This window comes from Rhinolophus sinicus, chromosome 2, assembly GCF_057876585.1.
Source record: "Rhinolophus sinicus isolate RSI-liver-muscle chromosome 2, RSI-T2T, whole genome shotgun sequence".
Lineage (NCBI taxonomy): Eukaryota > Metazoa > Chordata > Mammalia > Chiroptera > Rhinolophidae > Rhinolophus > Rhinolophus sinicus.
Window position 1 is genome coordinate 38,960,605 of NC_142502.1, and position 13,086 is coordinate 38,973,690.

General features: G+C 42.5%; 1 protein-coding gene and 1 pseudogene across 4 annotated transcripts in view; one reads left to right on the forward strand and one right to left on the reverse strand.

The window, feature by feature from the left end:
* Positions 1–9,408, forward strand: part of MCM9 (minichromosome maintenance 9 homologous recombination repair factor) — an 86,866-nt gene extending 77,458 nt beyond the window's left edge. For all 4 annotated transcript variants that reach the window (XM_074333491.2, XM_074333493.2, XM_074333492.2 and 1 more), the window contains 2 exons: positions 2,989–3,174; positions 6,426–9,408. The gene's annotated coding sequence lies outside the window, so the exon portion shown is untranslated. The remainder of the gene's footprint in view (positions 1–2,988; positions 3,175–6,425) is intronic.
* LOC148758763 (insulin growth factor-like family member 3 pseudogene) lies at positions 23–1,203 on the reverse strand (annotated as a pseudogene).
* Positions 9,409–13,086: the final 3,678 nt, after the last annotated feature.

The following is a 13,086-nucleotide window of genomic DNA, read 5'->3' on the forward strand; positions in this document are numbered from 1 at the left end:
GGATAGTCGATTTAATAACAGAGCCGGCTACTTAGTTACTAACAGGTAGGTAGCAATAAAGTGTGGATACACTGGACAAAGGGATGATTCACGTCCTGGGAAGGACAAAACCAGATGGCTCAAGGTTTTATAACGCTACTCAAAATGACACGCAATTAAAAAAAATGACATTTTTAGTATTCTCTAACAATTTCAGACTACTGAATCATGAGTAACTGAAATTACAGAAAGTGAAAGTGCAGATAAGCAGCAACTACTGTTTTTTTTTTAAGCTGTTATTGGGGAAGGAGGACAACTCTATTGGGGAACAGTGTGAACTTCCAGGATTTCTTTTCCAAGTCAAGTTGTTGTCCCTTCAATCTTAGTTGTGGAGGGCGCAGCTCAGCTCCAGGTCCAGTTACCGTTGCTAGTTGCAGGGGGCACTGCCCACCATCCCTTGCGGGAGTCGAACCGGCAACCTTGTGGTTGAGAGGATGTGCTCCAACCAACTGAGCCATCTGGGAATTCAGCGGCAGCTCAGCTCAAGGTGCCTGTTCAATCTTAGTTGCAGGGGGCACTGCCCACCATCCCTTGCGGGACTCGAGTAATTGAACTGGCAACCTTGTGGTTGAAGCCCACTGGCTCATGTGGGTATCAAACCGGCAGCCTTTGGAGTTAGGAGCGTGGAGCTCTAACCGTCTGAGCCACCGGGCCGGCCCCCTGTATTTTCTTCAATATCTTCTCTGGGGAAACATCTTACTGCTGTGGCAGTTCCTGGAGATGGGGGAGGAGGAGCACCGAGATTTCACGCCTAGAACCTTCAACTTCACCACAAACTTCTTCCGGAGTCCAAAGGACTCGGGACAGCAGAGCTCAAGGCAGGGATGGAAGGTACACTTGGGGCCACAGAGGCGGGTCCGGTCCAGGGGCAGGATGGTGTCATCATCACAGCACTGCTCCAAGGGGTTGTAGATCTGGTCCCCACACCTGAATGCCGGCTGGCACAGCCACAGTCCAGAGCTGCTGGGGGTGTCTGTGACTTCCTTTGAACACTGGAGGAGGAAGGCTAATAAGTAAACACGAGCAAAGATTCTGGGCCCCATGGTTCTTCATTACCCGGCAGAGCAGCAGAAGAGCTCACACTTTACACTTTTTACATCAACAACCAAATTTATTTTTTTAGCCACTCAAGATCAGATAAGAATCTCAGTGACAGGAGATGTGTTGATAGAAGTAGAGGTTGAAGTAATGTGGAACCAAGAGCCAAGGAATACAGGCAGCCTCTGAAAGCTGGAAAGGGCAAAGAATGGGTTCTCTCCTTGACACTCAGAAGAAACACAGCCCTGCGGGCACCTTGATTTATCCCCCCTAAGCCCCAATTTTGGACTTCTGACCTTCAGGATTGTAAGAAAATAAACTTGTGTTGTTTTAAACCATTAAAAAAAAAAAAGAATCTCAGTGAGTTAAAGGCAATTCCCATTAACTATAGAAAAATGAGATTGTTTGTGTCTTGCCAAGGCAAGGGTACAGAAGAAATGCCAAGCATCAAATCTCCAACGTCATTTAAAACAAAACACGAGCGTGCCAAATAAAAATTTAGACCTGAGAAATTTCAGAAGCAGGTGAAGTTAGTGGTTGTCTTGCCTCTCTCTGGAGCAAGCGCCGTACCTGCAGGCGGCAGGAGTGTTGATGGGGACCTGCCTCATCACATGTACCGACGGCATCCTCCCAGGTGCAGAGACATCGAAGGAGAGCACCCCATTGTGAAGATAGGGGATGAAGGGACTGACTTGTACTGAGCATCTACTATGGTAGGCATTATAGTAGATACTTTATATAATCATGCATATATGTATAATATATATGAGATACAGATATTTTAACTGTTGCAGAAATTCTGTGAGAAAGGTGTCATAAACCCTGTTTTACAGGTGAAAACAGGATCAGAAGACTAATTTTTCAAGGTCACACAGCTAAGTCTGCAGTTCTGGCGCTTGCTCCAGAGAGAGGCAAGACAACCAACCGCTCAGTTCACCTGCTTCTGAAATTTCTCAGGTCTAAATATTTATTTGGCAGGCTCGTATTTTGTGTTAAAATGACATTGGAGATTTGATGCTTGGCATTTCTTCTGTACCCTTGCCTTGGCAAGACACAAACGATCTCATTTTTCTATAGTTAATGGGAATTGCCTTTAACTCACTGAGATTCTTTGTTTTTAATGGTTTAGAACAACACCAGATGTTATCTTAAAATGTGTATACCTTCTGTATATCAGGTCACCTCCCAAAAGAAATGTGAGTGTATCAGAACAAGGCCCAAGTTGTAAGGGTCATGGCTCATCCTTCATTCAGCCATAGTGCACTTCCAGAAAGACAGATGTGGGGCACCCCTCTCCCGATGGTCACAAGCCAGGGCACCAGTGCCAGGTTGAGGGCAGGTCCCTTTCCTCTGCAAGCAGACCTCGGCAGCTGCTCCATAGGCCACAGCAGGTGGATCCTCAATGCCTTGGCTTTGGTTTAGCTCCCAAGAAAATGCAGGAATCCCACAGGGCAGCTGTACTGAGCCACGCCAAGGGGGGCCATTTGCAACACGCTGGGTTCCGGGCACTGTCCACACAGAACACACAGTGCAGGATGGCCGGGTGCGGCCCTGATAAAGTTCCCTTTTTATTTTCCACCAAATATGCTCAAATGCTTTTTTTCAAAGAGAACTTTTCCTCATTAAAAAGTTTTCAGCCACTGGACCCTAGATAACCCTCCTGAAGGGGTTTTGTTTGTTCGTTTCCTGCACTTACTTGCCTGGAACAGCGATAGCTCCATGGAGTGAAGAATAGTAGGCCCTGGAAAGGGAATCTAGGTCAGCCTGTTCTTTCTGCTGCTGACACCACTAGGGGGCGTGAAGTGTCTCTGACAGAAGAGCTAACCGGGCTGGCAAGTGTAAATTGACCAGCAAAAGCTGGAGGCATGCCTGTGTTCAACTCATGATGAAAGCGTTTTTTTCCAAAACCAGTCTCATATGAGCACTTCCAGCAGACACACAATCCAGCTGAGAAGCAGGCCATCAGAACGGGGGAGGGCACCTCAGGAGGCATGCCATTTGATCATTATGGAAACACTGCTCCAACTTCTGAAGACTGAAAATGTGTACCTGAAGAGCGGGACTGCTACACGGCTTTGAAACCCTCTGAGCCATGAGGTCAGACTCCATTTTCTAGAAGCCTGTAATCTAAACGAATATGTGTTTAATAATGTGATTTCTTTGGGAGGTGGGGGCAGGCAGTCAGATTGTAAATCCACAAGGTCCTCAGGAGATTTTGTTAATCAAAGCTTTAAAAAATAATCCCAGAATCTCACACAAGCAATAGCCTGCGTTATTTTTTTAATTTGAGATATAATTGTCATATAACTGAGTAAGTTTGACGTGTACAAGGTATTGATTTGATACATTTATACATTGCAATATGACACCACCTCAGCATTGCTAACACCTCCATCATGTTGCATAATTCTATAGATATGTGTGTGTGTATACATATATATATATTGTGTGTGTGTATGTATATATATATATATATATATATATATATATGTTTTTTTCTTTTTGTGGTGAGAGCAATTAAGATTTAGTCTCTCAGCAACTTTTAAGTATATAACGGAGTATTAGCTATAATCCCCTTGCTGCACATAATATTCCTAGAACTTACAACTGGAAGTTTGTACCCTTTGACCAACATCTCCCCAATACCTCCACCCCCGGTAACCACCATTCTACTCTTTGTTTTTACCTGTTCAGCTTGCTTGTATAAGTGATATCGTTACAATGTTTGTCTTTCTCTGTCTGGCTTATCTCAGTTAGCATAATGTCCTCAAGTTTCATCTATGTTGTCAGTCATAAAAGTCAGGATTTCCTTCTTTCTCATTGTTGAATAATACTCCATATACAGAGGGTGCCAAAAAAATGTATACACATTTTAAGAAAAGAAAAAAGGTATTAAATTTTAATGCTGAATATATACCAATAACAAAAGATGAATACAAGTCAGGTGTATACATTTTTTTGGCACCCCCGGTATATGTGTGTACCACATCTTTATCTATTCATCTTAGGTTGTTTTCATGTCTTGGCTATTTTGAATAATGCTGCATTAAAGATGGGATTGCAGATATCTCTTCAAGATCCTGTTTTCATTTTCTTTAGATATAGTCCAAGAAGTGAGATTGCTGGTAGTTCTATCTTTAATATTTTGAGAAACCTCCATACTGTTTTCCATAGTGACTGCACCAATTTACATTCCCACCAACACTGAACAAGGGTTACCTTTTCTCTACATCCTATACGTGTTATTCCTTATATTTTTGATAATAGCCATTCGAACAGTTGTGAGGTGAGATCTCATTGTGGTTTGATTTGCATTTCCCTGATGATTAGTGATGTTGAGCAGCTTTTCATGTACCTGTTGGCCATTTGTGTTTTCTTTGGAAAAATGTCTATTCAGGTCCTCTGTCCGTTATTTTATCAATTGTTTGGGTTTTTATTTTTTTTGCTGTTGAGTTATGTGAATTCTTTATATGTTTTGATATTAATCCCTTATCAGATATATGATTCACACATATTTTCTCCCATTCTGTGAGTTGCCTTTTTGTTTTATTGATGATTTCCTTTTCTGTGAGGAACCTTTTTGGTTTGATGGAGTCCCACTTGTTTATTTCTCTTTTTGTTGCTTTTTCTTTTGGTGTCAAATCTAAAAAATCATTGCCAACACTGATGTCAAGGCTCTTACCTGCTATGTTTTCTTCTAGGAGTTTTACAGGAGATATGGGTGTGGCACTTGGAGCTTGGGAATGCCCCTGGGCCAGCTGGGGGGATCCTCAGGTGAGGTTTTCCCAGCATGTCATGAGTGGGCTTCTGGCTGGAGTCTAGAATCAGTCCTATGCTGCCGGATTGCTGACGTCGCTCCTCCCAACAGCTTGCATATTGGCAATCCATATTTTAGCATCCACACAGATGTGATGATGGAGAAAACATGGGACTGAGTGCCACACAGCTGCCATTCACTAGCTTTGTGCTGGCATAAGTACCTAATCTGAACATGAACACAATAGCACAGTACCTCCTGTGTAGCAGTGTTCAACACCAACAAGTATTTATTTATCAAGGACCTGCTATATGCCAGGCGCTGCGCTAAGCACTAGGCATCAGATAAATGATAAGATAGACGTGGTACCTGCCTTTTGCATGTGACATTCTGTCACCAGTAGGGACGTATCTAACGTGCCTGCACAGTGCTCGTCACAACACCTAATACGTGTTAGTTTTCTTCTCCTGTCCTTTCTCTCCTGTCCCATCCTCTTCAAAAACATGGATTGTGGGCCAGATCAAGATTTTCCCCGGCAAAGTGAATTTCTGGAGCACATGGCAGGATAATCTATTTTTTTATGGCTGGATAGTATTCCGTTGTGTGTGCTTGAGCACATTATGCTAAGTGAGATAAGTCAGACAGAGAAAGACAAACACTACATGATATCACTTATATGTGGAATCTTAAAAAAAGTCAAACTCCTGAAAAACAGGGAGTGAAATGGTGGTTACCAGGTGATGACAGGTGGGGAAGAATAAGATTGATGTTGTTTAAAGGTACAGACTTGCAATGAGTACTAAATAAGCTATAGAGATCGAATGCACAGTATAATGAATATAGACAACAATATTGTACTATAATTGTGTAATGTGAAGAATATCGCAACAACTATAATCACATTACAATATATAAATGTATCAAAGTAACACATTGTACCCCTTAGATTTATACAAGTTATATGTCGAATGCATTCAATAAAAATGTGGGTTTTGGAAACACAAAGGAGATTCTTTCATACTTTATTTTTTTATCTGCCTTTACTTAGCACTTACTGTTTGCCAACCTGTGCTAAGCCTGAGGGGTCTATAATGGATATTTGCTGTTATCAGGCCACCATTGCCTAAGCCACCCCCCTTATTTAAAGAATTCCTTGACCTTCTCTGACCAGGCTGAAAACATCAGCTACTCACCTTCTTAGTGTCTCTTACATTCAGAGTCTGGGCACCTTGACTAAGGTTTAACCAATCAGATGTGTGCACCCCAGTGTGATCTGGGAGCCAGAGAAGCCAGGAAGTAGGGAAGGTGGATGACCCACCAAGGGGGAGGGCTATGGCAGATGCTGAAATGACCTCTAGTTTCCAGGAACAGTGGGCAATGCCAGTGGGAAGGCAGTACATTCTGGACATCAAGTGGCCTGGCTTGGTGGTGTGCTTTTGAATGTGCCCCTGGCTTCTTTTAGTTTCCTTTTTTCACACCTATTTTCAAGCCCAACTTTCTGATCTTTCTACGGGTTCAGTGAGCTACCTAGCTCCTTTTAGAAAAATCCTTGTATATTTAAGTTGACACAAATGGATTTTGTTCGTTGCAGCTAAGAACCCCGATGGATACGGAAGAACAATTAAGACTGACCCCTGTCCCTTAGGAGCTCAGCACACAATGATTTCAGGGCAGTCTGTGTACTTGAGGAAAGACAGGATACTTTTGGAGCATCTACTAGCTGGACAATTAGATTCAGTAATGAACACACAGAACTTCTAGAAATGAGGAACTCAGTCTATTGGGAGAGACAGATGCATCAACAGATAATTGTATAGCAATGCCATAAAAACAGTGCTACAGACGTGTGCAGGGAGTCCTGGACGCACCAAGGAGGAACTCACAACCAGCTCAGGGGAAGCAGGATGCTGATCAAAGAAGGCTTCGGAGAGGGGTGTGTGATGTTTGAGCCACGTCTTCAAAGAAGCGTAAAAGTAAGTCAGACAAAGGCAGAGAAGCATGGAGAAAAAGAAGGCATTCTCTGTAAGAGCAAAGGCCCAGCAGGGAGATTCAACGTGATGTGTGTGGAATTAAGCAGTTTGGCGTTGCTAGAACCACTGTGTTCCTGGGGAAGAATAAGAATGTTACCATGGTACATCTGAAGCTGAAGCTGAACAGTAATGAATGTCAACTACAATTTTATACATATATATAGTTACAAGAAGCGGAGTACAGCATTAGGAATAGAGACAGTGGAAATGTAATCGCTGTGTGCGATGTCAGAGGGGTAGTGGATGGGGGAGGGGGTTGTTACTGTGAGGGATATAAATGATAAATGTCTAACTATTACATTGGTTTGTGCACCTGAAACTAAAAAAGAATGTTATCATGGACTGAGAGAGAGAGCTGTGCTTTGAGTATAGTATTTGAATGCAGAGGTAAGAATGGGGAGATCTGTTAGGAGGATGGGAGCTGGTATGGATCAGGGGTAAGGAAAAAGATCAGTGGTGCAGAGCAAAGGGCCCAGGAGAGGCTGGCAGCCATAATATGTTAGTGGAACTGGCCTGTGTGGGGCAACTTGCTCCAAAAATACTTCGCTACCAGTATATGGATAGCAATAAAGAGGGACATTGGTCCAGAATTGGAGTTTTGTTGTGAAAACAGAAGCAGGCATCTGAATTTGGAGCCCCTGACCTTGGACCAGGTTTGCTTAGGTAGAACTAGGCACCCATTTCTGCCTTTGGTTCAGATGGGGGAGAAGATAATGGAACTGGGGTGAGGAGGGTAGCAGGGTATGGTCTTCAGTGAAATCTGTCGCATGTGGCCCAAACCCATTTCACACCCTAATGCAAGAGTCATTATACAGTTTGAGTATAAAAGAAAATTGTGAATGTCATTTTAAAAATAATCATCTCAATTGACTACACTATGGGGATCAAGATGTTCTTCACATTTTTAGTTTATTGACACAGCATCCATGTCTTCTGTGGGGAAAATGTATAGGTCCTATAGTCTTTAAGCATTTTAAGGAAAAAGCTTGTAATAATTACAGACAACTCTCTATGTATAAAGCATCTATTTAATCTTCATTAAAAGCTCCCTGAGCATTATTATTAACCCATTTTACAGATAGGGAAAACAAAGGGCAGAGAACTTAAGAGACTTCCCCAAGGTCACATAGCTGACAAGTGGAAAAGCTGAAATCTGAAATCAGGTAGTCTGGCTCCAAGAGGTGGCACCTTTAACCACACACTCTACCACTTCTTGGAAACGTCACCTCTTCCTCACTATTATGGGCTGAATTTTGTCCTCTCAAAATTCATTTGTTGAAGTCCTGGCCCCTAATACTTCAGAATGTGACTGTATTTTGAGAAAATGTTTTTAAGGAGGTGATTACATTAAAATGAGTCTGTTAGGGTGGACCCTAATCCAGTCTGACTGGTGTCCTTACAAGAAGAGGAAATATGGACACAGACACGTACAGAGGGAAATGATGTGAAGACACAGAGAGAAGACCGCTATCTACAAGCCCAGGAGAGAGGCCTCAGAGAGACCAGCCCTGCCAAAAACTTCATCTTGAACTTCCAGCCTCCAGCACTGTGAAAAAATAAATTTCTGTTGTTTAAGCCACACAGTCTGTGATACTTTGCAATAGCAGCCTTAGCAAACTAATACCCTCAAAGACCATCAGTTAAGAAAGAGCAAAAAAGGGGGGAAGCGAAAAACAAATTAACCTCTTAAGAGAATTCTCCTCCTCATTTAAAATACAAAATATGTGTATTTCATTAGATAAGGGAATCTTAATAGGATCATGTTTTAAAAGAATTAATCTGGAATTCAGTTGTATACTGGGAATAAAATAAAGCAGAAACAGTCTCCATTTATATTGAAGTAGTCTCATAGACAGGAAAGGATAGCTTAATTAAGGCCAAAATGTGTTTGTTAATTAGCTGTCATCCTCTCCAGTGAGCCTACCAAGGGATGTCATAAACAATTAGAGAGCATGGATTTATTGATGGAAAGATGAGGTAAGCTGAGCATTAAGTGCACTGTGTTTCCTTAGAGGGCGGCGGTATTTTCATTAATAATGAATTCTGTCTTTCCTCATGTCTTCTGAGTTTCCCACAATACTGGAGTTATTGACGTGAAACATGAGACCTTCCAGTAATTATAAGCAATTGAGAGATTCTTAGAAAGTGTGATAGCCTATTCCAGGGGAAAAATAATTTCCAGCATACTATCTTTTTCTCTAATGAATTTCAGCTCCGTGTATCTAGTGCTGACTACTTGCAAGGTGGTTTGGTGTGTCTTTGCGGGATTCATCATGTTTAGGATTCCAGAAGCACTCAGAGCCTGAGGCCCTCAGGAGGTCTATTTTCTGACAATGTAAGAGAAATAAATTAGGGAGCCTCCCAGTCACAGGAGTGAGTCATTTTAAGATTGAAAAGCATTGTTTGTAGATTTGAAAAAATTCAAACTTTGACTAGATTATCCCATTTTTAGCTCCTGTCCCATGCTTTATAGAACCATGTGTTCCATATTTGAAAAAAATTGAAAATCAAGCAGTTTAATTAAATGTTTCATTTTTACAGAAATTATTGTCTCGTTTTTCTATACCCGAGAGTCTCGGTTCTCCTTTTCCCGACGTATTTTCTACTAGCCTTCAAGGGCACCAACGTTCTGTGTAACTAATACAGCATCAACATGATGTGCGTCCCCAGAAAACTCCATCTTGGGTTAGGGAAATGGTCGAGAACAATTTTTTTTCTCAAGGGCACTCACCTTTGAAAGTGAAATCAATTGAAATACCTGCACTTGACTCAGAGTTGGGGGAGAGAAGGAATTTTACAATTCTCAGAGACAATATACATCGGTTGGCACTCAATCTAACTTTGAATAAATGAATGGGAAGAAAAGTAGAGGAAAGAGTGGGTAATAAAGAGGCAAAAACAGGAGACAAATAGATACAGGTAAATAGAGAGTGTAAAAGAGAAGTGATGCTGAGACAAAAGCAAAGAAAGACGTGCTCAGACCCAGAAACGTATAGGAAGAAAAACATACGCTAGGAAGAAATACAACAGTCATATTGGGGCCATAACACCCCAAATTTCATATCTGACACCCCATCTTTAAGATACTATTGCTTTAGAAGCTTTGTCCTATTTTTTGCCCCAAACCAAAAAAAAACAAAACAAATTACATACATAAACAAGAGGTAAGCCTTGTTCCACAAGCCAGAATAAAATAATGCTGAAGGCTGAATCTGACTGGGATGGAGATTTCTCACTTCAACATTTTTGACACACACACACATACACACACACACGATACTTTTGGATAATGCTAAGAGAACCTAGTGCTCTGCCAGTCAAACCACAGTATGGCTCTGCACCAGTCAGTCTGAGCAGACTTCCAGTGACGGTGATTTACATCAGCCCCCAAAACTGGCCAGCAGCTGGCTGGACTGACAGGGCTGCAAACTGTGGTCGGTTTCACTGTACATAGAAGTGGCCGGAGGCTGCTGGTAAGCAGATCCAAACCTGCACTCATTCTTGACTTTCTCTTCTTTCTTTATAGGACCCTGACCTGGTGGCACACTGCCAGGCCAGGCCTGCTCCCTCCTTTGGTCTCGTCCTTGTTCAGTATGTTGCACAGCCTCGTGGTCTAAGAGGGCTGGGCTACAAGGCCTGGCCAGAATGGAAAGTTGAGTAAGAAGAAACATCCAAGGAGGATTTTCAAATTTCTTGCCACTCATTGGGCATTCTTGATTAACCTCAGTGATTTGATCAAGCCAGTTATTCGCACGTACCAATATTTTTCATTCTCTACTGTTTGGAGCCATCTCCCTTTTCCTCTTGTATTCTCTGGACTTTTGGCATCTCTGCCTCTTTAAATGGCTTCTTCAATGTATAATTTTTGCCTACTCAGCTCTGATGATAGTTCACACAAACAGTAAGCTATTGAATCCTGGTATATTTTAGCGCGCATTTACCCTTGGCGTTACCCTGAAGACAGCAATGAACAGAAATTCTGCTGGGAAAATACAGTAACATTACAACATGTAGTGGGGGTGAATTTGTACACACATAATTTGTTTTCAAATTTTCCATACCCCAAGGCATCCCCAGGGCTGAGTTGCTTAGTGAATTCTAGGAAAGTAGAGGAACTTGGAAACGTATGATTCAGTGGCTCAGTTAGTGGATATTCCACCACCTGCTTGCCGACCACAGGGAATTTCACAGCCAGTGCATATGTGGCGGCAGCTGCCAGGCGACAGAATGAAAGTGAGTTGTGGATTTTTCTATCTTTTCATTCAGCTTTGTCTCAAATGCTCTTCTCTTTTCAAGAATTGTCTTAATGCATTTCCTTTAAAGTTAACACTACAAGGAATCGAAGTCTCATTTCCTGGAAGTACAGGGCTGGACAGCAGCCATCCCTCAAATGAGCCCCCATGGAGAAGACTTGGAGCTGTGAACTCCCAACTCAGGCTTCCTGTGGATGCATATTAAACCCCACAGACTGGAAGCTGAGGTCATGGATTACATTCTCACTGCTGTCAAGGGTCAGTTCAACTTGTACTTCCTGTCATTGTTGTCTTAGATCATGCATGACTCAATCCCTCTTAGCGCATTTCCTCATACACAGATTTCTAATGATCTGTGAAAAAATACCATTAATATTTCTACCTTGAAAAAGAGATGCTGATGGTAAAAGGGTTGAGGCATTACTGTGGATTGGCAATGATCGGGGTCAAATAAAATAGGACAGCAAATCAGGGAATGGGGTCATTGTAGTCATTCGGGGGAGGACATTATTAAGCAGGCTGGCCAGGGTCACCATTAAAATGTTTCTTGTTTTTCTCTGAAACTCCATTTGCGTTACTGAGGTGTCATGGGGTTGTGGTGGGAGGAACTCGACCTTTGCTACCAGATAAGTACAGGTAGGAATCTTGCTTCTGTCACTAGGCTCTGTGATATGGGACAAGTTTCTTAACCCTTAGCCTCAGGTCAGGGATAATTCTAAACTCTCAGAACTGTTGCAAATAACAGTGATCGTGTATTAAGGAGTGGTTGGCACCTACAGGCACTCATTACACGATAGAGCTATTAATAAAAATAACGAAATGTGTGCCCAGTGACGCACTGGCCTGATGCTTGCATTGATGGGGGTAAGGAAAGAGTCAAGGTAATCGGGAAGCTAGCAGGAACCTGGCAAGAGCAACATTAAAGTTGCATCTCAAGTGATGGCCCAAAGAGATGACAATACAAGATAATGTCAAGAATTGTGAAGGGGTTGAAATTTTATGCTGCTTGCAAACTCACAACTTTGCCAATCACAGCTTCACTGGTGCTGGCAGAAGACACCAGACTCCTGGTCAGGGACAAAGGACCTTATTACTCACAGCACAGCAGGCAGCCGCTGCCTGCACCTAATCCTAGCACCTCAGCTGTGCTGAACAGCACGCCTGGCGCCTCCTGCTCCCATAGCTGACAAAGGGCCTACTGATGTTTTCCTTCGTGTGATTTCCAATTAGGCTAGATTTGAAACTGTAGCCCATTGAAAGCAATTGCATCAGGGATTTTCTTTTCTTTTTCTTTTTTTTTTTTTTACCTAGTTAATGAAAAAGAAAGAAATAAGGTACTTTGTTCCTTTCTGAATTCCTTTGGGGTTTCTGAGATTCAAACATGGTTTTGGAAAAAGAATTCTTTCAGAGGCCTCATGTGGGGATTATGGAATCCTGAGATTTGTCCAGATCAATCTTCTTACTGTGCTTTTGTGAGGTCAGACATGGTTCTCCTAATGACCGAAGACCTAGAACACACACCGCCCAAGCGCTTCCAGCGTTTCAGTTCCCACACTTGAACATGTCCTTGAATTCCAAGAGCAGAACCAACTTGAGGACCGTGCACCCTCATGTAGAGGCACAGCCCTGCCCCGTTGTCAGAACACACAGGAATCTGCGTGTCCCAAGTTTTTATTCAAAAAATGTCATCATACAATGTGGCAAAATGAAGTAATTGTTGTAGTGGGCAATTCAGGGACTACCTGTTTGAATCTGGTGACAGAGCAGCCTGGGGCGTGCAGATGGGTGACTCGAGCGTTGTCCTTCCCCACACTTCTGAGCGGACACATTCCCACAGGCGCTGAAGCCAGAAATCTGTCACCAGGCCCTGCTTTTCATATCTAATCAGTCACAAAGAGGAATGAGGATCCTGAATATTATCTCGGATCTGCCTACAATCTCTTCACTGAGAAGCTCTCTTTTTCTTTTT